General features: G+C 39.1%; 1 protein-coding gene across 2 annotated transcripts in view; it reads right to left on the reverse strand.

Moving 5' to 3' along the window:
• The window catches only part of Ddr (discoidin domain-containing receptor 2), a 235906-nt gene that overhangs the window by 134308 nt on the left and 78108 nt on the right, over positions 1-23490 (reverse strand). Inside the window, exon 1 of one of the 2 annotated variants that reach the window (XM_070662542.1) lies at positions 21191-22609. The exons of the other annotated variant lie outside the window; for it this stretch is intronic. The gene's annotated coding sequence lies outside the window, so the exon portion shown is untranslated. Of the gene's footprint in view, positions 1-21190; positions 22610-23490 lie in introns of those variants that run through there. 2 annotated transcript variants of the gene reach the window in all.

The following is a 23490-nucleotide window of genomic DNA, read 5'->3' on the forward strand; positions in this document are numbered from 1 at the left end:
TTACAATAAGTCTTTGATAAATTTCCGCGCGTTCTCGCTACTGCAATGTTTCTTTTTTAATTGTTTTATCTCGGCGGATTATTTCATTAATAACATGAGAAATTTTTACATGCACGATCAAGTATTGATTTTCCGGAGGCAACCGCACGCGAGCTTAGATACCGTCAGGATAACGAGAAAGTTCAAAAATAGGCGTTCAGGTCGATGAAGGTGCTGGTTGGTCCTCGGAACGGAATTAAACGAACGAAATATCATTGTAATTCCCGCATATCTTAATTTTTCTTTTTTCTATAATAAATTACTATTACGCTTATAAAATAATTTTTATTTATATAATTTTAATTTCGTGTAAAACCCTGCCAGAGAAACAACGACGAATACGATACCTAAGAATGCAAACGTCGATATGATTTCTTTTCGATACGACGCTGCTCAGAATAAACGTTATAAACATCGCGATAAAAGATTATCAGTAAGCCGAGAAGAATCGTACAGGATGGCGTTCATTAAGGTGAGACGACAGTTAACCAGAAAAGGGGGAAGAGAAGAAGCAAAGGGCCTTCAAACTAAACCATCGCCACAACCTCGCAATCTAATCCAATATAAATCTCTAGGTATAAAGCTGTTCCGATTAATGGCTCGACAAACCAATGTGGTGGAGACCAGGCTACGGCTATATAACCAGGACCAACACCCCGAAGCGCAACTCCCCCCAAACACTCCCTTACACTATTCGCTCTTCGCGAGCCACTCCTACCGCCATCACCATCAGCGTCGCCACCGACACGACCACTACGATTCCTAGCTAGATTCTAAGGTGGTTCGATCGTAAGGAAGGAAGAGAAAATACGGCGGGGGAGGCGAAATCTACACTCTCAAGACCTACCGCCAACTTTATGCGGGAACTTAAGAAATGGCAGAGCTAATGAGCTTTTAAATTATTCCGTCCCGGTACGAAAAAGAGGCGTCTACATAGGATTAAAATTAGCAAGTAGGCAGAGGTAGAAATAACGGTGGGCAATATGGTACGGTCGAAGAAATCATAAGAAACGACGAAGAAGTGAATAAACTTAGCAAAATTATTATCTGAGATTTTTAGAAATAACCATGAAAAAAGTTGACCGGAAGAGCTCGTCTCTTCTTTCAAAAAATGTTCCGCTATCATTTTACTAAATATCATCGAGATTTTCATGTCGATATCTCGTGGTAAACGAGGTAAGCAGGAAATAGAAGCGGATCGATTACTCAAAGCTAAGGTTACGACTGGCAATTTTATTTATTAAGAAGACTGCGAAGCAACTAGTCGTCACGATGTCACAACGATATTTCACTGTCAAGATAAATCTGCGTGTTTATGGGTGATAAAGAACCAAGAGCTTACGTACTATAAGTCGCTGATGATTTACCGCAAGTGGAGCATGAAACGGTTGCTTGTTGGTTAGATCGACCTACAAATATTCGTATATCTTTTTACAGGATCAATAATTGAAGAGATTTATGGTCGTGTGTAAAGTAATCGTCGATAATTTAAGAATATCGTAACTTTCGTCTACGAATATTAATTTCTCTCGTTACTGACTTTAAATAAAAATGCTCTACATTATATAACAAAATACCTAAAATACATTTTTACGAACTTTGTGATATTCTTTGTCATTTAAAAATAATATCAAATCGACTATAAAATATAAAATCCAAACTAAAAATTAAAAGAGTTAATTTAATTTAACGTAAAGTAAATTAAAATAAAAAAATAAAAAAAATTAAATGTATGTATTCAAGTTCCACGTTCGCCTAGATATCGCGTAAAAATTTTATTCGTGAATAAAAAAATATTATCTTGCCATTTGTCCGTATATGAATCCCGATGGTACGAACAAGAGCTCATCGCTTTTTAGATCCAGAGGTCGAACACAATAAAAACGATCTGCCAGACTGTTTCCCGGCAGATAGAAGAAAAGTTGCGTAGCAACTTCAGATAAAGACGTAGTCGTTGAATATAAAGGATAACTCGGAATACCGGTAGGAACGAGAAAAGAACCACAACGTAAAACCAGTGAGAGTGAAACGCAGAAAAGAGAGAGAGAGAGAGAGAAAGAGAGAAGGAAATAAATGCTTAAGAGCGAGGGGAGAGAAACTCGAGATGTAGTTATATACATCTATCTCTGAATATTGGAATAACTCGAATGCCGCTTTTCCGACGTTTGTACCTCAACGCTTCTATATACACAGAGATATTCGGACGATTGCCAGGAACACGACATTCTTTACGGTTCCAAGGCCCTTTTTCCCCACAGAAAGGTAGAGCGAGCAAATGCGAAACGGAGTGCGGCAAGCGACGGTTAAAAGCGACGGTAAGGAATTCCTCACCTTTTGTCGAGTATCAAGCCGGTGCGAATCGATGTCTCCAGCTTCGTTCGGGAACCGAGATTCCGCACGATCCGCGGCTACCCCATCTTTTTTCACTGCCTCGCGCTCTTTGTCTTTATCCGATGGCATGAAAAGCGGCTGTAATCTCAATTCAAAGAACGAGCGCGAAGGACGGGATATGTTCGATCGATCTTTCGACGAATTCATCGTCCCCCGCAGCCGGTGGCTGCGATTGGCGAGAAAATTGTGCCGTACGCGCGCGAGAATGAGAGAATCGAATTCCGTCGGGCGTTTACATTTCGACGTCTATTTCTGAGCATTCCGTTCAGAAAGCTGTGCGCAACGAGACTGAGTTCTGCTAAATCACGAAATCAGAAATCGTCGATAACAACTTCGATGATCGTTGACGTAAACAACAAAAAGGAGGGGCCTCGACGTGGAGCGCGAAAAATAATCTTGAAGCAAAATACTACGAGAACGGCGGCGACTTTCATAAAACTTCTTTTCAGTATTTTTTTTATAACATGTTTTTTTTATAAAATGATTGCTCTATATCGACACGAATGTATATAAAAGTGTTGAAAGCGTTAAAATTGTATGAACAATATTTGTACATAAAATTAAAAATACATTACATTACATACAAAAAGTACATTAAAAATAAAATTCTTAATTCTTTCTTTCTTCCGCTCACCTCCCAAAAGACTATGCGACGTACGTTTTTCCCCGTGCTCACCCCAGACGTGATTTCTTAAAGGCCTCCTTTCGAGGCGAGGAAATAGTTTTACCGGCGAGGTACGGTAGATATATATACCTTGACGTTTTAATTAAATCTTAACTTAAAACTGAATAACACTAATGCAGATTCTTTCCATAAGTAGGATTATCTTTTAAAAAAGTGCCATTTGCTGTTATTGTAACAAGACGACACTTATACTTTTCACTGTATGATTACCCGCGAATGCCTACGCTGAAAACCGATGAGCTTGCCGATATTACGTTGCTTCTCGTTTAATTATAATTAAATTCTTAGTAATAGTCGACCCAAGGCTGCTCCACGGCGCTATAACTGCTGCCGTGTACTGAGGAATAGGTCGTTCAATTAAATGCTACTTAACGGGACCGATACCTCCTCTGCTCTTCTCGCGGCATCGTCAACGTCTTTCGGCGCGTTAATCGCTTCTCGTACTATTGGAAATGCACCTCGCGCACGTCGCGCCGTCGAACCGTGCATCGAAGAAGATGAAATTGTTCGATAGCGTGCTAATCACCTCGCGTGTAAATCTGCATAAGTAACTTACTTATAATTAGCCGGGTAACGCGGGATCGATCGGTTTCGCGGCCGATAACCGAGATCGCGTGAATTAATGTTACGATTATTGATTAATTAGCCTTAATAGATTTTATGCCGATTAAAATTTAACGAAATATAAATTCGGGGGAGGAAGGGGGATGTGTTCCTGTAATTCCCCGACGGTGCATTTATGCGTTTCGATATCACGTAACGCGTGCACCACGTTTCAGCTTTATTCGCGGATAATTTTGAAGAATTAATATATATGCATTATATGACACGTTCATACCAATGAAACGCTCGTAAAATTATGATTCTCCCAGATTATAGGAGGAAAATTTATCATTGGCTATGCGAATACTTTCGGAATGAATTTAACGATCAATACTTAAGCGTACATTCTTTAGAAAAATGCCGTAACTTGTCTAAAGGAGGAATTTTCCAAGGAGATAATAGATATTCCGAGCTTCTAGCCATACTGGAGGTTCTCGTTCAATAGGGTAATCAGCATTTCTCAACAATAATTGCCGAGCGGTTTCGCTTAGAACCATTTGTTACCTTTTAAGGCACAGTCTAATTTGAGCGCGCTATGTACAGCTTGAGAAATATTCACTTTGACAATATTTTTGGCGATAACATCTAACACGTCTATCTTAATCATTTATATACGCGACTGTTTATAATGAAGAGTAACTGGATTTCTTTGTCTAAAAAAATTTTTTTACATTTGTACGTGGCTGACGCGACAAATGAAGACAGAGATATTTGAAAAATTTGTCAACGCCGGCGCAAATTTTCCAATTTCTTTATCAGTTTGTCGATATGCGGTGCTTAATACTGCTTTACTGTCGCAAGCCGCTGGAGGAAAAAGGTAAATTAGGATTGTTCGGCGGACAAGTCGTTGATATGGAACGGCAGCTACGAGCTTCGGCTTTTTTTTTTTTTTCGTCAAAAATATTTGCGTGATACTCGTCATACTGGGTCCGCGCTCGTACGAAACTTTAATATGATGAAATTCAGTTCGCGGGGCAAACTGAATTTATACCCACCCGTAACGGTCTCTCCATCACTATCCATTTTTCCAGAGCTTTTACTGGCGTTCGTGGCAGCACTCCGTCAAAATTTTCCAAAGCGAGGCCGTCTCGCTCCGTTGCATCGGTAATCATTGCACTCGAATGCACAAGGTAATACTTCACCAGGGCTTTGACGCGCAAGCTTTGCCCGCAGGTGCGGAATCGTCGGTTCGCTGCGACAGCTGCGCGACGCCCGTACGGTTTACAATCACGTGAACCGGCTTGTTTAACGATAATTATAACACCGCCAATTCGATGCTTGTCCGCGGTTATGACATACATGTAATACCGATATCCTGTTAGAACTATTTCCAGCGGAAAACGAATACCGGATTTATAGTGATATATTTCGATTCAATAAATTTAAATTTTTCAAAAATTCTTTCGAGGCAGGCGCGCCCCAACTGCTCGTTATCGTTCAGCGAAGTTATATAATTTTGAATTAAAAAATATAAATTAATACATAATAATTTACGAATCAGTATTCACGTTATGATAAATGAAGACACGCGAATCGTGATAAAAACAATAAGTAACGAGTAATAAGATTGATTGCGTATTTTCTTTTTAATTGCACGCTATTTGGATCGGAGGCCGAAATTTCGATGTTACTGGTCCGGCTAGATTGTCCGAGCTTGCGCTCGGGGAATTCGTCATATCCACGCGTCAGCTGCAACGCACTGACGGATTACAACCGTGCAGGCACGTCGGTTAACGATAATAACACCGTCGTTTTCCACGTACATCAACGCGTAACATATGCACACGGTGCGCCGATACACGTGCAGATATTTAAAGCCGGAACTTTGCCAGTAGCTTAGCTTACAATTAGCCATCTGCACACCGCTCGATATATCCGGCGTTGTGCGGTTAACCGGTTAACTTGCTGAACGGATTAATCGATTAGCCAATTTACTGAATTATTTTGTCCATCGTGGATATTGCGGAACAGCCCGGTCGCTGATTCGTTTACTCGGTTTAACATTAATTTCTCTGTGCTATTGACGAGTCGGTTTTATTCTCTGCATACCCCGCATCGTCGCCTATGATTTATCGAAATTTTGTACCGTACCGGCCTCGCGGACGGCGCGATTAGCCCCGCGTATATTTCCTCGATTAATTTTCCTACATTTCTCGCTGACGCTCTGACGCAAGTTACTGTCATCATTTGCAATGGGGAACCTTGTTCCCGCTGCATAGGTGATCATTGCACTCAAACGCAATACCGGCTAATATTTTGACATCGCTTTGACGTGGCATTGTTGCCCCAGCCCGTCGCACCGGCAATAGCGAGAACCGGCGTTGTTTAGTAATAATTATGGTGACAACGTACGCCGAGCGTGTGTGCGTACACAATGCATCCTATCAAAGCAGAAACTTGTAATTGTCGCTCCCACGATAATTTCCGTCGATGCGCGAGGCGTTGATTGTGCAATTGAGAATGCATCTAGAAATGTCACATTTATATCACGCGAAGGGCTTCCCTTTGAATAATGGAGTAATGCAACTCGTTGTAACCTGTTGGCGTATCACATCTAATTATAATTACACCGGGAAGTTATATTACTTTGCCAGTAGGTACCGCGAAAGGCGATACAAGACGCCTGAGAGGGAGGCAAGGGGGGGCAAGAAATCTGTTTATGAAATACGCATTAAACCAACATTGAAGTAATTAAACACAAGCGAAATTATGTAGAAACTTTCAGCTTAGCGTTTCCAGCTAACATAAGTAAAATAATTATGTGTAAGGTGAAACTGATTGAAGAAAACGTTTATCGAATTAATTATTAAGTAGATTTTAAATTATTGCTTGTTAATTGTGAGAGAGAGAATTATCGCTTATATTTTTGAAACAATTCTTTCGAATGCATCGCGTGGTTATACACAAGCTAACGTTTTATGTAAACTTTCGTAAACGGATATTTGATGCGTTTGCCCATTTTTTTTACTCTCGGGAATTAATTAGGGGAGTGAAATTATTTTCGGTATATCCAGAAAATCCTCGACTTATGGCTGCATAAATTTCATTTTAAAAAGTCGGTAGTTTTATCTAGGACAGATTCCATTGTGATCCGCGTCGCCTCTTTCCTGCAAGGCGTTTGTGCAGGCTCGATAAAATATAATTTCGCCGGTGTTTTCAGCCGACGTGACGACGAGACGGCACGGCAAACAACAAGACGAATGAACGTTCGCAATCTTGACAAATGCAAGAAACTCCGGTTCTCCACTTGCCTTATGCTCGCCGGAAAACGTTTGTCAAGCGAACTGAAATATGGCAGCGTACCATCCGACAATATTTAATTGCTCCTTCTGCGGGAATGAATTACAGCTCTGCTAACAATGGCGCGTGATGGTACGTGTCGTATGGAACGAAGAAATTCAGTGTCTTTAAGTTACGCCGCTGAATTTCTTCGCGCGCGCTTATATCGCGGCGAGTTTCGCGAAAAAATGAAAAGCTCTCGGCGTGAATTTCGAAATTTCGAGGGTAGCTCGCGGTGCATTTTACGAGCGCGTTAGCAGCTTTATCGCGCTTTTTATTAACCATTACGTTTTAATACGAGAATGATAGGTGGATATCGACTTAACGTCTTCAATTACCGCGCGCGAGAGTTTCTTTCGCCGTGTATTTCGCGACACGTGCCGCGGGTTTAATCAAACATCGAGCGCGCAGACCGAAAGAATGGCCGATCTTGAAACCGCGTCAAATGTCGATCATCCCCGCTGGTGGGAATAATTCAAACGTCGGCACGACGCTACCGTCTAGCCGCACCTGTTCGACGATTATCGATTTTCGTAATACTCCGACGTTGGAATCCCGACGCGACGTCGTCGGCGAGACTTCGTACCGACCGCCACCCGTCTACCTGACGTAATATCGATTATCTGTCTCCGACTATGAATAATCGCGTCGAATTCGCATATTACGTTTGAGACTTTTGGCGGAAAGTGAGGTCAGCCGCGGACTTACATCGGGGAACGAATCGAATCCAACGCGAATTGTCGGGTCGTACGAGGACCGGAAGTAGTATCTGACGCGGGAATACGGAATATCCTAAGAGGAAGCTGTCGATAGCTTGGATATGAAATTTTACGGGCAAATCATGAGCGTAAATCGCGTTCACAGAGAATAACGTAGCAATGGTGACAGTGGCTAATCTTCTATGAAATTTTTCCAGCTTCGTTTTTAGGAAATAGATTAGGTATTACACATATACATATAATTGTTCTGACAGTTATTGTTTGGCAAGGATAAAAAGTATTATGTAAAAATTTTAATATTTTTTTATGATACATTAAAAAAAAAAAAAAAAATTAAAGAAAAACTTTTCTATGTTATTACTGTTTTGCAAAAACTAACAATGTCGTGTTTTTAATGTAATTTTGTGTAGAAATGATTTTTATTCTGATATTTATTAATGCAAACACGACAGATACTCCGAAAGTTTATAGAAGTGAATAATTGTTATTTTAAATATTACATTTATGGAAATTAAAACAAAGCTAGTGATAGTTAACAATGGTGGCTAACTGCTATAAAACAGAATACGTATAAAATTTTTATTAATAACGAATAAAAATGTATTGCTTTAAATGTTATCAATTATCGAAATACAAGTGTTGCTATTTTTACTATTAAAACTTTTACACTGTAATATTTTTTATTATACGTCAATATCCAGTATCGAAGTTTTCGAACAATAAGCTCTAACGAGTTAAAAATTGTATCTAGCAGTTCACATAATGGAAAAGAACTTTAAAGGAAACTATATAAACCCAACATCAAAACTGTATAATGCGTTCAGTAAGAACTTTATTTTATGAATAAAACGGAAATATAAAATAAAATACTTTTGATAAAAAAAAAAGAAAGGAAGCTGCGTGGACATTTATAATCAGCATTTATTTTTATTGCTGCATTATTTTCGTTATCAATTTTTACTTATTTGTATAGCATTTTATATTTATAATTTCATAAACGAGAATATTAATGGTTATGGTTACTTATAATTGCAGTTTTTAAATATATGAATATGCAATTTACGTAATGCATAATATTAGGGTATTTTAAAAGAGACCATTATACTTGTAACAACAGAGGAACTAGAAAAATTGTATGACTAAAACATGCTAATATTATTATAATAATTTAATTAATCTGTAGTATGCAAAAATTAACGTTTTGAACGTATTAAGAAATAAAAATGTGCGAATACAGATGCACATATAAATGTAGATACGAAAGGAGACCTAAATATGTAGGTGTCAGGTGCATTGATTTATAAGAAGATAATTTCATATTTCCCTTTTTAGGAATAATAAAGAATAGGGAGAACAAAATGTATGAGAGCCGAGGGGGAAAAGTTGGGGAGCTCAACGAATCGCGGAGACGGCGGAGGGCGTAGGAAGTAGTTCCGGTCGTTTAAATCATGATTTTTCTGGCCGCGCCGCCACTCGCAGAGCTAGTCGATATGTCCGATTCGATGTCGGACAAGCCCACTTGCGCGAATCGGCCGTGCGCTACGTGACAATTAGAGGTACATCGAGCGCGATTAATTCGTCCCGTCTCCTCACCGCGGATTATTCTTACGTCTACGTTTTTACTTCGCACATCAGGTTTCTTCCGCAAGGAAAATCGCGGGATTACGAAGCCGTCAAGAACAAAATAAGCCGCCTACGTATCTGTATTGCGCGCGAGGAAAAATACGGAGGAAAAAAAGCGACAGATTACGAGAAAGGTTGAGCCACTTCGCTTAAGCTGGTATTAAGCACATAAATAACACAATAAAGGGAGACGCAGGAGGAAAATAAACTGAGAGAAAGGGTGAAAGACGCACGGAAAAAGGACGCACTGCTCACTCTTTATAGTTAATGTACCGTAACCGTACAACGCGCGCCACCACATGGTAATGGATTAATTTTAAAAAAAGATTCTACCGTTGCGTTTAAGTCGCGCGAAAGAGAATGATTTCTATTTTAGGAAAGTAAGGCACGTGCTTAGCAATTAGCAAATTAAATTAGTTAGGGAATAAATACTTGTAACGTTCTTGGTATTAGAATTTCGATTTTAAATCGGCAAAGATTATATTATCTAATTATACGTATAGATCAATGTATGCTCTTTGTGAAATTAATACCAATAATTAAAAAAAATAATGTTTTTTTCGTTATTATTTATAATCTATTCTCATATACTGCATTGTACTTCTAATAAGCAAATCAAATATAATTTTCAAAATATAAGATAAATATAATGTAACGTAATAAAATTAAAATTATGTTTTCAAATTTTTTTTACCTCTATTTTTAATTAAATTTATCTTAATTTTTTTAAAAGATATATTGATTTATTATTTTATACGAAAATTATTTTATTTTCCAATAATTCGTTTCCAAAATAATTGCCGAGCACGATTTACGAAGTTATTGACTGCATGCAAACAAATAACGCTCTTTGCGCCTGGTATGATTTATCGCGTAATAGACCTTCCTTAGTCCGAAAAGGTTCGTTAGCGACTGAAGTATGGGCAACATCCCATGTACTGTATTATTCACTTGTGTCCCAATCCGGCCGTTGCCCCGAGCGATTCCTGCAAACCTCGTATTGGGCCGTTTAGCCTGAACAACCGCGAATCGATATTTGGTTTAATAGCCCCAGACTTTGAAAGAAAAATTGAATGCCTCGAATTCTGTAAATCATTCGAATGATACGAATCTGCTCGGATGACGCCGCGGAAAAATATCAAATTACGCCTGGAGCAGCTTACCGCGCGATAACCAGCGGAATTAAGAAATAATTACTGCCCGAATGTATAAAATAATTGTCTACAAATTAATCGATCTGCTAAAGTACCGCCGACACTTAAGCATTTACCATTCAAACTCGTATGCTAGAGAAATCGAGTAAATTAATATCGTAATTAAATAACGCGTTAAATAAAGTTACACATTGCGTGCGCGTATGCAAATCGGTGAATTAATTTATTTACTACTTCGCTCGACGTACAAACGGCGTCAGCTCTTCAAACGGAAAATACCGCCCGCATCGGCCTGCTTAATTTACTATAATTACAACCACGGCGCGCACATTTGCGATAACAATCGATTTTATCCAAGAAAAAAAGTTTATGAAAACTACATTTTATTTTTCCTCATCGATCGAATACACGTGAAATTTTCTCATCAGCGTAAATTTACTTCGTTGGCCCGCGATCCGGCCTTACCACCTCGGTTGCTTAACCATAACTCTCGCGCGTGCGAGCAACCGTGTAAGCTCTACATCCGGGCGGCTTTGTTAAGAAAAATAGCATATTGTGGGATATGAATTTATGATAACAGAGAAATAATTTTACGAGCACCTCGTAGAGAAATACGTAAAAATATTACGCTGAGAAAAGATTTATAATTGACATCATAATAAATTATGATTAGAATGCACAAAGCAGTTTCAATGTGTAATTTTATAAACGGTTAGAAGAATTATTAACAATTATTAATACGCGCAGAATGTTTCCTTTTTTTTTCTTTTTTTAACTCTTAATAATATACTGCATATAATTCAAATTTATCGCAAAGATTTTAATTATATGTATAATTTTCTACTCTATTGTACCTGCGACTCTCGTTGTTAATGAAAGAGGACCGAATGAGAAATTAAATGTCCTCATGCGGGTTTGCAAGCTGTCGATTGTCATACGTAATAGAGAACAGGAAAGTGAAGACGAGCGGACCAAATGTTCCATTAGGACCATTCAGCGAATAAAAGCGAGTATTCAATCTATCATTGAAAGGCTTTAAAAATTTAAGTGCGACAAAGATGTCGACTCTCTTTTACGATATTGGCTCGAAATGGTTCGGCTTAACTTAATGATAACTTGATGGTCATACCTTTTGATGCATTAAAATGCATCAAAAGATATGACCATCAAGTTATCATTAAGTTGTAAGCACGACCATTGTCATCCCAAAGAATAAGACTTACAAAAATTTCGTTCGAACGAACTAGCAGCTATTTATCCGCTCCATGAGAAAGTGGCGAAACGTTTCGAGGCGAACCCTGACTCGCATCCCGGTTTTTCGCGCTATCATTCATGCCGCTGAATCGTGAACGCGCAGCGTTATCCATGCAGAATCTTTATTTGCCTCGCGATGCGATTTATGCACAAAACGATAGCAAAGACCGAGGGTCGAATAGAACGCTGTTGCTGATCGAACGTAGCCGCAGAAATTTATTATAACTGTGCATCGTTTATCGAGCGATATGCGTGACACGTCATGTCCAAGGTAATCAATCATGATGTTACTTCGATTGCCACCGGGGAGGGAATTAACAATTTGCACGGTGTAACAATAATAGCTATATTCAATTTATGGACGTCAACTAATTTCGTGTATCTCTCTCTCTTCTTCCAAATATATTTCAACGTTCGATAACGTATCTCATTTGCGCGAGGCATTTTTTTAGTCATCGTTGGAAAAGTTTTTTTTTATAAATATTACGTCAAAACGACGGTAAAATAACAGAGAAATTTATTTTCAATGTATCTAAAACGAGCTTCCTATTTCTCAGTATTATATCCGATTGCGAAAGAGAAGCGGCGTCTCGGCAAAATATGCTCTCGCTATCATTTATAGCGCAAGAGCATGTGTATGCTGCGCTGGTATCAGTTCGCGTAAAATATTTGCGCTTCTCTAGGTATGTAAAAAAATAAAAAATAATAAAAAAAGAATATATATATATATAAAACGAACAAAGGAAGAAAAGAGGAACGCAAAACGGAGAAAAAGCTGCAAAGGCACGGGAAAATGTCTGACCTAGGAACGGCTATGCGAGAGCGTGTTCCACTTTCCGCGCTGATATGGCATGTCCGCCGTGTAAAATAAAACGCGTCCACGGCGCACTTTGCCACGACCGAAATTCTCAAGCGGTCCACGGCATTTTTTACTTCCATTCCGCTTCTGTACCAAATTGGTCAGGTAGCACCGTTTATATCGCGTATAATATTGGCTTGCGCGATGACGTTAAAACGCGGTAAAGCTTCAAGCACGATAGGCATTGTAATTTTTCGTTAGATACCGTGTAATACATTGATCACCCGAATAAATTAAACAGAAAATGGAGGAGTAAAAGAAAGGGAAGGAAAAAAAATGTATAGCAGTCAGCAAAATGATGACTGATAATCGCACCTCTATCTGGCCTCTGAGGAAACTCTTTTATGTTTTTACACTCGTTCGATTCGTACGAGCGTTCACGTACGCTCTGCGCTTTGCTACGATATCCGTTAAAATCTTCTCACGTGCCAAATCAAGGAACGGAGTGCAGCGTGATACGAAACTTCGACAAGTTTTGGTCTAACCGACTAATTTCTACGGATTGGAATCCTAGGCAAAAGTTTCAGCTGCACGGTGCTTTTAAAGCTATGATTGTCAGTTTAGCTTACCTAGTTTACTGACTTCGTCTACCCTTCCTGTCCGCCGTCAAACGAGTATACCTACAGCGCGCGCTAACTAGTTTCGAACATAAACAATAAGAGATCGTTGGCACAAATTCTCTTCTAAATTGCGGTGCATCGAAACCGTTATCGCTGCATAAAACCGTTGTATCTAATTGCGAACCAATCTGATAATTTTTACTCGGCAGAACAATAAATATGAAATAAAAATTTCATTTATGCAATTAGATACAACGGTTTTATGCAGCGATAACGATTTCGATGCACCGCAATTTAGAGATGTAAAAATTTATTCCGCTGCGCGGAATTGTATTTATAAATGCAAGTAAAACGAAAAATTCTTTCATTATACAGGGTGTCCCACTCCATATTGACAAACTCTCAGAGTTAGATAGGTTTCGTGGACACAAATTAATAAGTTCTTTGCCGTTTTGCAAAATTCACGATAGTTATAGAGAAAAAAATTAATTTCTTTAGCGCAAAAGCGACAAGAAAGCTACGCGTGAGTGAGCGCGACAGACGACGGCGCCATTCGTCTGTCGCGCTCACACGCCCGCAGCTTCCTTGTTGTTTTTAAGTTACACATTTTAATTATTTTTTTAATAATGATTGAAAATTGTACAAAATAGCATAGAACTTATTGACTTGTATCCACGAGATCTATCTAACTCGGAGAGTTTGTCAAGATGGGATGGGACACCCTGTATATGATTATTCCACCGGCATTATTTAAAACAAAAAAAAATTTTAATCCGACAAAGAGCGCTTTAATACGCGATTATAAAAATAATTCCAATATTTACTTTAAATTAATTTAATTGCGTTTAATAATTAAGCGTTTAAAAAATCTTTCGAATTCGTTAGCAATATTTTTTGCCCCCAATACTGTCCCCACCCAACAGCATCCTCGGTGAATTTCTATATCTCGGTCAAGTGCTACCATTATACTTGAAAACACTTTTACGCGTATTCTTCTTTCTTGCTCGTAATAATAGCGCGACGAGATAGTAGATTTTATTTGGCCGGCAATCTCTCCCGTGCGAGGATGCGTTCGCGCCGATACGAATGGCTGCGTGCAGCAAGTAAATGGAAATTTTAAGTGCACTCGCCGTCTCGAAATGTACACAGGTTGCTTTCGTACGGCCAGTTGTAAATGCAGTCGTCTACCTACTATGGCACACGCTAATGGCGTCAACCGCGACAAAAGTCTTTCCCTTTTCGCTCCGCGGAAGCAAATGCTGCCAGATTCGCGAATGGCAAACGCGTGGCAATTCGGGGACCTCGCCAAACGGCGGAAAAGAAATTCCCAGCCGGCCTAATAAAAACGTCGCGCGAAAATGCCGTTACGCTGGCGGTCGTACTATGCAAATGGGTCGTCGGGGGCCGTGGCCGGGGCAACGGTACGTCGCGAGAAATTTTCGCGATATTGGTATTCACTCCGAGTTTAACATTGAAAATATGAAATTGTTTCGCGGATGGCTGGCGGATGGCTGTGCGCTTACGATGAAATTTCAAAGCGAAGAATGTACGCGAGCGCAGATGTAATTACCAACGAATTAAGCACGGCTACGCGGCGAATAAATTCACATTGGGAGCGGAAAACGCGAGAAAGGAATTCATAACTTCGCATTCCATATTTCTGATGTCGGTATGCTATTAATTTCCCATAAATAACGATGGATTAATATTTGATGTCATTCTTACGAATAGCGATGTTATTGGTCAAAATATTTGCTGCTTGTTAACTACAATAATATATGAAATTTTGTTCGCATCGCTCAAATGTTTCGCTAATAAATAAATGTAAAATGTACTATCGTCCGGAGTATGTATGTGCTCGTTATTAATCGCGGTTACGCATTTCATAATTAATTAATTCGTAACAACGCCTTGAACTAATCATTACCCGCACGTAGCATATTGATGATTAAATTCCTATCGCAGCTGCACGTTTCAATTATTGTATCGATAGAGAAAAAAAATCAGGCGTCGTCTTCGACGAACGTTCGCTCGAAGACGTAAATGTACAGTTTAACATTTTATCTAGAATTTTTCAATCTCAAAAGCCACTTGCGCGAAAAGTACGGCTCACGATAGCGGAAAATGAATGCTCCGACGCATAAGTGTATTCTCGTGTAGTAAAGACGGGGTGTTAGTCATTCGGCCTCACGTGACTACGAACTTACATGTCGGTGGCGAGCACCGCGGCGCCTTATCTAGAATCTTTCAATTTCTCATACTTTCTACGTGCGAGAATCGAATCATGGTTGCCGATCGTCTAGAATCGTGCACTTATACGCAAAATTCGAAAGCAGGCTCGATAACGCTTTATATTTGTAGTCACGTTTGGAGAATATCCAGGAAAAAGGCGTTGCAAAAATTTGAAAGACCCCCAGGCGCAATATGTTAAGATAAGTTTAATGCATAACAATATTTATGACGCAATAGTAAGACCATAATCGTACCGTGCTTTAAAATTCTACGTTTTTTTCTTTTTTTTTCCCCCTTTTTTTTTAAGAAGAATGCGTGCTCTAGGTACTACTCTCATTATTTCGTAATCTTCAGTTAAGTCGCGGCGAACCGCAATTTTGAATTCCGCCGCATACATTTTGCATGCACGCGTATTAAGTTCGTCCTGGCATATAAAAGCGTAATTACTGTAATATTCAGTAAATACGCATACAATTCAAACAACGGAACTCTCGGTAAGCTGATCATCGATTTACTACTCGTATTACGTAAATTACAAAATTGCTTGTAGAAATTAATTAACGTAGTTCAACATAGCTAAGTTCTGCAAATGAAATTTAATAATGCAACGTACGTAAACGTGTATTAGAGGTAATTTCAATATGATCAAATTCGAAACATGTAAAAATTACGTCGAGTGTACTTTGGAAATTTAATTTAATTGCGAGCGGAATGGAAAGTCTTTTCCTTAGGTCTAAAACAAACTTTTTTTCCGAATAATGAAGGAAGACGGTTCCCTTTGTCGCCAAAGTAAACGTCGACCACTGCTAATTGCGGAATCACGTGCTTCGAGGCCAAGGGATGTATTCACGATAAGTTCCTTGCATGACCTAAACGAGACCCCTAGACGAGCAAATCCGACAATCGTGCGAGAAAGAACGCGCGTACGATTAACATCAAAGCGGCAAATATAATTTTGCCGGCTTTATAATTGTTTCACATTTATTCTAATGAATAAAGAAGAATGATATTTTTTTTCCGCGAGACACAATGATATACAGGGTGTCCCACCCCATATTGACAAATTCTCAGAGTTAAATAGGTCTCGTGAACACAAATTAATAAGTTCTTTACCGTTTTGCAAAAATTCACGATAGTTATTGAAAAAAAAATTAATTTATCTAGCGCAAAAGCGACAAGAAAGCTACGCGTGAGTGAGCACGACAGACGACGGCGCCATTCGTCTGTCGCGCTCACACGTCCGCAGTTTCCTTGTCGTTTTTAAGTTACACATTTTAATTATTTTTTTAATAATGGTTAAAAATTGTACAAAATGGCATAGAACTTATTGATTTATATCCACGAGACCTATCTAACTCGGAGAGTTTGTCATAATGGAGTGGGACACCCTGTATCTTTTACATCTTTAAAGCGGTCGGGCAAATAAAACCGCAACAACCTTACTAAAAAGATACCAGAGAAGCTTTTTTTCCCTTTCTTCTTTTTTTTTTTTTTTTCCTCTCCCAACTCTTCCTTCCCCCTCGGCTGATAGCCGGCGGTTTTAATTCTCTTCGCCTCCCGCGCCGGCGAGTATAGTAATGACGGACATTAACCAATTAGCGCCGGCGTTACCCTCCCTCATCTTTCTCCGCTAGGTTACTTCTAAACGGCCCGCGGAAAGACGTTCAAAAACGACCGACTATTTTCGGCGCCGTATGCCGACGAAATACCGGATCCACCGCGGTTCGGCGGACCTTTAAATAAAGCGTGGGCGGATATATTATTTCTCTGAAAACCGCAACTTTTTGCCGCCGAGCGTCCTTTGCGGACGTAATTAATCTCCACGCAGTTTAACTCTTTACCGTGCCTAGACGTTTCGAATATCGTATTTCGTCGCTCGGGATTCCGTATGCAGATGTATTCGACTTGAAATTCTATCGTATTAACATTAGCGCGCTGCCTCTTTGCGAATCGATATTATCTAAATTATGTCAGATATTTCAATAATATTATTTAATAATGTTAACCCTTTTTCTTTTAATGCAATAAATTAATCTATTAATATAATACTTTAATTTATTGCATTAAAAGAAAAAGGATTACAAAAAATACAAAATTACAAAAATACAATATTAATACTAGTATTAATATAATACTTCAATATAATTTTGTAAATCAATGTCAAGTAACTTTCAAAGTAAAAATTGGAAAAATGTAGTTCTCCACAATAGAAAGAGAGAGAAAAAAAAACAAAGATCTATCCTAATTTGATATTTTTGTCGCGAAAATTTCTCAAAAAATAACAACCTTTAAACTATAAAATTAAAATGTAAACGCGTGCGATCGACAAAGAAGCGCAGACTGAGCGAGTGCGCGATAGACAGCGGCTAGTATCGCTTAGAGAGGATAGACGGAACTAGCGCGTAGTGAGCGAGACAAGGAGACAACGCGCGAGCGAGGCAATGCGACGACACGCGAGCAAAATGAAGCGACAATGCGCGTTGTCTTTTTGTCTCGCTCGCTACGCGCTACGGTTGCAAATTTTGAAAAATAATAAAGGACTTTATGTCTCATTTCGACAAGTCCTACCTATCATTTTAAAAAAGTAATCTTGGTTTGAAACACCTTGTATAGTTCTTTTTAATAATACGCTGAGTTATTTACCTCACGATTTTTAATATTAAACGACATTGGATGGGAAAATTCCGAGGACCGAAATAGAATCGGCGCGTGTGAACGTTCGATCGTACCGACGCGTTTTCTGCAGGGGCGCGTTTCGCTCGCCTGCTTTTCTTTCTAATACCGGCGGAGATCCAGGCAGGCGTTATTGAAAATCCGTATGCGAGACGACACGGCGACGGGCGCGACGACGTCGCAACAGCTCGTGTGTTTAACCCCCCGACCAAGGACGCGCATACTTTAGCCACCCCTTTTAAGTATTCCTGCAATAGCGCCCGAGGCCATGTGGCGTGTAACCCCAACGTGAGTTTCGCTGTAGCCAACTAGAAACCGCGCCAATATCTTCGTCGCTGGTCGAAAGTAACAGACACGAGATCGTCGTGCGAAAGAGAAATTCTTTCTCGAAAGGGCACAACCGGTTTTATCGATATGCGATAACTAATTTCGTAGAAAAGAATTATCTCGCATTCACATAATCTCATTTGCCGTGGTTATATTATTTAATAAAGTAAAGCAAGCAAAAGAGCCTGGTTATTTATTTGTCTGCTCGTGCTGGCGATCTCGAAAAAGTTCCCTCTTTCTCTTATAAAAAATTATTTATGTATTTTAATAAAGGCAAATTTCCAAATTCTAAATAAACTAAAATGAAGAAGAATTACCTCTATTGAGTCGTTCGGAAAGTCATTTCATTTTTTTTAATAATTAAAAAATAATAATAATTAAATACAGTAATATAGTAATATAGTATATTGGAATTTTTCACACACAAGCCTTACTATATGAGCTCTCAAAGCATATAAAAATTATATGGCTTAAGTGTGAAGTTGGGTGCAAAAAAATAATTTTTTAATTATTAAAAAAAACAAAATGACTTTCCAAACGACCCAAATATTTTGTGTACAGAAAATATAAAGTTGGGAAAGTCTTGCTTGAACGGTATGACTTTTTACGTCATAACAACGAAATGTAAAAATTTATTATTCAATTAATACTTCTCGGAGGTAGCTTTGTGAGAACGTTATGTATGAGAAAATGTAATAAAAAATTATTTGTCCAACGTAATTAAAGTGTTAGTAAAAAAAGCTATTTGCGAGCAGGCATTTAACCAATAATATCGAAAAATCTGGGTACGACACGCGTGTGTATTAGTCGGTGAGTAACGACCTAATATTGTTCGGAAGATGCTGCGCGTTAATCGCCGGTAATAAAATAATCGATATCGATGCAGCCGCCTATATCATTATTGGCACTTGGTAATAAAGCAGATATTGGAAAAATAGGTTAACGCGAGGAAGAAACGGTCACCCGCGTCGCGAAGATTGAGATACGTCTTACAGTACAGGCTCCTGGGGACAGGTTAGTTGCGAGAGCGCTGCACGGAATTTCCGCGTAAACGTTGCGGTACATCGCGCGTGCTCGAGAAATTGATGCCCCCGTGGGAAGGGACAGCACTTCCTCCTAAATAAGGGACTCTCGCGAGGGGTGGGCCGAAGGGAGGGTGTGGGTAGTCGCGTGAGTTTGGAAATTGTGACCGCAACGCGACCGACGAGAGTGTCCTTGTCACGTGCGACCGGGATCGCTCCTGGGATAAGCGCTTTTCTCTTCCGCTTTCTCTATTTTGTGCTGTGCACGCTTCACTTCAGGAACAAGCCGGTACGTTTATTGTCATCCAACGAACGTGAAGTGTCGCGTCATCGTTCTTGTACAGTGGTTACTACTAAAGATTGGACACGACCTTTTTTGTAAGTTTTGACATATTGTTCATTTTACAACATAATACATCAACACGCGTGCACAGTAAATTTTAAACCCAAAAAAAGAAGAAGAATTTTAAACCCAAAAAAAGAAGAATAAAATAAAATAAAAATTAATTATTGAGAGAGTAACAGTATATTAAATTTAATTTAATATGATATAAATATTAATCAAATACATTTTTAATGTGGAAAAATGTTTTTATCATATTTGTTTCTTTGAGCAAAATGTCAAAATTATCCTACCTACCATTTTAAAAAAGTAACCTTGGTTTGGGACAACCTGTATATTTTAAAGTAGCGCGCCGAAGAAATTATCGGCCAATGGCTCTTCCGCAGAAGTTTTACGCGCGGCGCAACGTAATGATGCTACAATAGTTATAATTTGTTGCTATCTTAATTAAATCTCGAACGCGTGCGCGTGTTATTAAATTTTTCAGAGAATTTTTTTTTTACGATTAATATTTCAAAGCGTTTTTGAAATCTTGATTAACATCGCCCATTTTGATTTCATTTTATTTCGTTGTAAATTAAATTTTGGCCGAAAAAGATAAAAGTACGCTCGCGACGGTGTACAGCGCAGCGGCATGAGAACGTTTGTTTTAATTTAGAATAAAGGGGACAGCGAGAACAGGCAGAGCCAAGTTAATTCAAGTTAGAAAAGTGTTTGCCATACAAAAATGAAAATAACTGTTTTTGTCCCGCGGTACCATTATAGGATATTCGGTATGCAATTTCGCTTTAGATTATTTATATTTCAATTTATTTATTAAACTGTTTGTAACCAAAATTCACGGCGGTTCGCGTAGCTCATTGTACGCCTATCGCCCAGCACGTGCCAAATTATGAAATACGACTTGGGAATCCTCCGGTTTATTTGTTCGGCGCGTATAATTTTTCGATGGCGAAATTTAAAGGGCATGGAATATATATTATAGAAATATAGTCTTTGAACCTTTTATCTCGAACATCTATAAATATTCAGTTGTACTTGTCGTAGTATAGGTATATATCTCGTACATGAATATTTAACTATCACCAGTAAAGAAGCGTCTCAGCGTCATACAGAGCTTTGAACTAGTAAATACATTTTTAGCTATTACTTATGCTTTCAATCATGAGATTTCTCGGAGTTGATCTGCATGTAATTTAGTTAACGGTCTCATCGCCTCGTATATTTCTGAAGCGGACGGCATGTTTGAAATATTCATCTTTAATCCTTTGCTATCTCCGCCATTCCCTTTATTTTAGTATTTTCTTTGATATAAAAGAAGAGGCGACTATAAGGGAAATATAACGGTAAAGAGCAAAAAAAAAAAGTAATAAGAAAATCAATGTTAAGATAAAGTTTGTTATAGTAAAGTATGGTATATTACTCACCCCTCAGCTAATGCGTAAAGTTACACCCCATCCGACGAGACACAGTTTGGAAGGATGGTCGCGCGCGCGCCGTTATACACACTCACACACACGATAAGCTCAGGGAGATGACGGGGGTGGACGAAGACCAGGTAGAGTTCGAGCAAAAGTTAGGCTGGGTCACGTCAACGCCAGATTATGTCGAAGGCGATCTATCTCTCCCGTGCGCACATCCGCCGAAAAAGATTCTCGTACACGCGAGAAGACATCCGTACGCGTGCGAATTACGAACGTCGACTGGAGCATCTAACACCGCCCTATATAATATCCCTTTGAACGTCAGTCAGGGTACATTTGATCGCCAGCGATCGGCGACGCGTAGATGACGAACTCGTACAATAGTCTTTTGAAAGAGAACGCGCCAGGAGTTCACGCCGCGATCGACCTCGCGGGGTCAAGTGGACCTTTTTCGCGTCTCGGCGTTCTCCGCGCTGTCGCGACGATTCCTCCCCAAATGGAAAACGATCCGCCTTTATCGGATTTTTCATCCGCTCGATCGTGCCGTCGTACGTTTATGCGGCAGTGAATATTGAGGACGGCTGCGAGCTTCGAGGATAGGTACGAGCACGAAAACGACGAGTCTCGCCGCGTTCTTCCATTTAAACGAGCGATGGTTTTGGGCTGACAGCTCGAAGCGGCACGCGATTACACGGATTGTGTTATACGTCAACTATTCTGACGAATAATTTATGACTCTGAACAACGTATTGGCAGGTCTCGATATCTCTCGAATTCGATTCCGATCCTCTTCCCTTCCCCCCCCCCCAAAAAAAACATCGGTGACACAGTTTAAAATCGCGGTATTTATAAAACGCAGTGATTTAAAATATCGTATGTGGACTCACTTTCACGAGTCATACCTATTAACGCATTCGAAGCACAACGCTCCGGGACGTGCAACGTGGTACGTCTCGCATGGCAAGCTGACGTATGCGCACACGCACACAAAGGAGCCGCGAAATCGCGAGAGAGGGTAGCACGCCACCCTGTCCGATGCGCGGTTGGAGTACGACTGAGCGAGCCGACTCGAGCTCGGCGAGCCGAAAGCCACGAGCCGCGTCACCCAACCGGCGACGACGGACCAATCAGCGCTATCCTCCGCGCGAGCAGTCTGATTCTCAATGATTGACCATATGCTCGGCACTATCGCGCGTACTCTCATCGGAATCTCGCACGTAAATGAATTAAGATTGAATCATAAAGAAGATAATATCTGAACGAGATAAATGTCCTCCCCCACTTTAACACCCAAAAGAATAAATTTTCACGAACGATCCGATAGAAAAATATGCAGAAAAAAATTATTTACGATATATTTAAAATTATACGCACAAGAATTTTATAATTATATTGTTAAAATTGTAAGGCAAGTTTTTTTTTTTTTTTTTCTTTCATCAAAGTTCTATTTACTTCATCTAAAAGTCTATTCTATAGCGCGACTTTTCTGTCTTTTAGATTTTTATATATTAATCCGTAAAGGCTCTGATCTGTGATTTTCTATATAAGTATTTTTATATCTCTTTTTTATGTTAAAAAAAAAAACACAACTCGCATGGGTAAGTCAATATCGAGAGTGCCGAATGAAGTATGCCGTGTGATCGCTTAGCCTTTTCGCTGTGTGTGCGATCGTATTTCACGTTGGCATATTGCCGTACATTCCGAATGACCGACGCGCATATATAAAATATTTTGAGTTGAATTTTAAAATATTACATAAGACATCGCAATAATTGATACGTAAATTAAAATATACGTCTCACAAAAAGAAATAAACGCGCAAAGAAAATGGAAAACGATCGTGTTTCGCAAAAGACTTTCGTTAAAATTTCAATTTAAGAGATATAACATTTTTTTTAAACGTACATCGTATATTACGAGGAGAAAAGATTTGAAATGGTTTTTAGTTTTGTTTTTACACAACACCGGGGAAAAATAGAATTGTACAGCGGTGTATATATTTCTTTATATTCTCATTCGTTAATCGAACGCGGAAATAACCGAGAGCGCTGAATGCAGAAAGACTCAATCGTAATAACACAAATAACTAAATCTATTTCGTAATAATCCGAACAAAAATCGTATAAATATGCTAAATATATATTTTTTTAATATTTATGTTCTTATAAGAGAGCATTTGTATGAAGTTGAAGTAAAAGAGTCTCGAGTAGAAGTTGGTACAAAGGATGAAACAGCTGACGGCGATACAGCAGCTGTAGGGCAAATTTATTCGGTGCATGCAGATGATTTAATTATAATTTTGC

Source organism: Cardiocondyla obscurior, linkage group LG10 (assembly GCF_019399895.1).
Source record: "Cardiocondyla obscurior isolate alpha-2009 linkage group LG10, Cobs3.1, whole genome shotgun sequence".
NCBI classification, from domain to species: domain Eukaryota; kingdom Metazoa; phylum Arthropoda; class Insecta; order Hymenoptera; family Formicidae; genus Cardiocondyla; species Cardiocondyla obscurior.